Source organism: Euprymna scolopes, chromosome 18 (assembly GCF_053919585.1).
Source record: "Euprymna scolopes isolate OS-2025 chromosome 18, ASM5391958v1, whole genome shotgun sequence".
Lineage (NCBI taxonomy): Eukaryota > Metazoa > Mollusca > Cephalopoda > Sepiida > Sepiolidae > Euprymna > Euprymna scolopes.
Genome location: NC_136499.1, coordinates 58,472,616 through 58,475,688, shown reverse-complemented (window position 1 = coordinate 58,475,688; position 3,073 = coordinate 58,472,616). Strand labels below are relative to the sequence as shown.

Genomic DNA, 3,073 nt, shown 5'->3' with positions numbered 1-3,073 from the left:
GGTTTTTTAATATAGATCCACAGAATATTGTGATAAGTATTTCAGTGTGAATAGGTATGGTATAATAAATTATGGGGTTTATCTATTTTATTTTTACTTTCATCATATTTTGCTTTGGTTTTGATACCTCCAAATTCGAAGCTATCTCTTTACAACCTTTCATTTTCATAACCTATCATACTTTCATAAATCAGAGTCCATTTTCTGTAGGCTGTTTTTGAACCCAGTCAACGACGGGCACTTTTGCTAGTATATATATATATATATATATATATATATATATATATATATATATATATATATATATATATATATATATATATATATATATATATATATATATATAAGCTTCCTTCAGTCTTGACAGACTATGGATACCTACTGTAAGGGTGTCTGCGCGTGGAATTTTTGTGGCAAGAGTTGCGTAATCCTCAACCAGACCTCTCTCTCCTGAAGCCTATATTTTTTCGTCTGGACGCGCGCACCTATGTACATAGATCTACATGCACACACGCAAATATACACACACATAATACTTCTTACTAGATACGTACGTATAAATATCCGTACGTCTATTTTTTTTCTATGGTAAAAAAAAAACGTGTAATTAATATACAAAAACAATCAACACACGCTTACATGCGGAGGCACATAGATACTCATTAACACGCTTAGCTACTACTGAACGTATTCTCTTTACAAACGCTTCCTGTAGGTAGTGGCTTACAATGCCAATCCCAACAGCAGTAAAGCGAAGCGATATATCCACTTAAACAAATAAATAAATAAAAAAACAACAATTTAGTTATAATATCGTCCATTAGTCTGTGTGAAGCAGAGTGGCGCAGTGGAAGCGTGCTGGGCCCATAACCCAGAGGTCCGTAGATCGAAACTACGCTCTGCTAGTGAAGTATTTTATTTTAAATATATAACAATATATGTAAAAGTGTGTACGGAATTATGCGTTCGGTTTTTAATGTCAGGAAAAGCAAGATTCCATAAAGGCAATGGTAGTACGTGAAACTTCGAGTTCGGACAAAAATAAAAAATACTTCTTCACTGTCGCTTGATTTCTCCCTCATTGATCAAAGACCGAATGTATAATAATAAAAGAGATAATACACTTTGATTTTGACCAAAAAGCTTATTTTTGAGTAATCATTATTTTTGCCGACTCTTATCATCATCTACATAGGTCCTATTTACAATACCTCTCCACGAGAGAAAGTTAGACACCAGGGTCGATTTTTAATGTGGAAAAAAGGAACGAAAACAACAATTTTCTCAGTCGTGAAAGATTTCTCTTCCACTGAGAGAGACCTAGATACTGAAGTGTAGCATCTGAAGAACAGATCCTCATCTTCATAATAGTTTTTGCTTTACTACGTTTCAGTCAACTAATCCTCTAGGCTTCCTGTGATTAACGATGGGTGACGGAGTAGGAATCCTGCGTCTTATAACTGTTACTCAATAATTACTGCCTTCCATAGTTGTTGTTGTCTCACCAGGTTTTGTCCAAAAAATCCTCTGGCCTGCTTAAGTAAGGATTGAAACCGCTATCTTCAGACAATACTCACCTGGAACAGTAGAGGCTGAACGCCTCTATCCATTGCGCCACGGACTCCTGAATCAATAATACTATAAGACGGCATTCCTATTCTGTTGCAATTAATAATCTGAGGGAGGTCAGAGGATGAGTTGGCCAACACTTGGCAAAATTAAAGTCGTCGGGACAAGATCACAGTGTAGTATCTGTTCTGATGCTACACTGCACCTTTTCTGTCCTCGGTTAGCGAAAGACAAATCCATCATGGCTGAGGCGATTTTTATTTTTGTTCTTATCCAAAGTGCCCCATATTGAGGAGTTGGATTTTTCCCATATTAAAAACCGACCTTGTGTCTTACTCTGCCCTCGTGGGGAGGCAAGTAAATATGAACAACATATACTCAAGCCCGATGTACTGTTCATAACTTTTTGTGCATATGTATTATACCTAAAATTTGCGGAGGAGTTTGGTAGAATCTGCAAAGGGCTTTCAACTTTTCATTTCAAAAGATTTTACCTTTGCGGTCTTTACCAAATTACTCAGCCAATTTTGGGTCTAAACATTTGAAATTTTACATAAAGAGTATTCAGACATGCAGCAAGATTTTAATCCGTTTTTGGGCGAAATTTTGGCTGCCAAAAGGTCACAGTTAAAAGAGTTGGCCTTTGCAGGTTCTACCAAACTCCTCCGCCAATTTTGCGACTAAGCACTTGAAATTTTAGATGTAGATTACTTGGATATGGGTCAAACATTTTAATTTAATTTGAGCCCAAAACAATAAATGTTTAGGGGTCAAAATTTTTTTTTTTTAAATTGACGTCTACGGTCTCTACTAACTTTTATCTATGGTAGTTAAGAAAGTCTGTTATATAGAAAGGCATGACCGTACATATTCACACTTTTTAATATATACATATGCACATACAGTTACGAACAGTACATAGGGCCCGAGCAAAGCCGAGCAAAGCCGAGCAAAGCCGGGTGGAACTACTATATCTATAAAAGTGAGAAAGTCTCTGTGCGTGTGTGTATCCAGTGTGTCTGTGTACATTTTCCTACCTAATAACTCTGTCAATTTTCTGTCTACATACTCGAGATTTGACATATGGGGTATTGAGATGTGGGAAAATCTTTTTACTCGGGCTTTGGACAGAAAATTAACTTTTAAGGGGTCAAAGTTCAAAAGATTTTACCTTTGCAATGTCTAGCAAACTATTAAGCCAGTTTTGGGTCTAAACATGTGAAATTTTACATAAAGGGTATTCGGACTTTCAGCAAGCTTTTTATCAGTTTGGGGGCGAAAATTTCGCTGGCAAGAGGTCAAAGTTGAAAGTGTTGACCTTTGCAGATTCTACGAAACTCCTCCGCCAATTTTGCGTCTAAACACTTGAAATTTTAGGTGTAGGTTACTTGGACACGGGTCAAATATTTTGATTCAATTTGAGCCAAAAACAATAAATATAATGGGGTCAAAATTAGGGTTAAATATAGGGTCAAATTTTTTTTTAATTTTTAAAATTGCGGTC

General features: G+C 36.1%; 1 non-coding gene across 1 annotated transcript; it reads left to right on the top strand.

The window, feature by feature from the left end:
* The first annotated feature begins 833 nt into the window (after positions 1–833).
* Positions 834–905, top strand: Trnam-cau (transfer RNA methionine (anticodon CAU)). Its single transcript has one exon. It is a non-coding gene; the product is annotated as a tRNA-Met (tRNA).
* Positions 906–3,073: the final 2,168 nt, after the last annotated feature.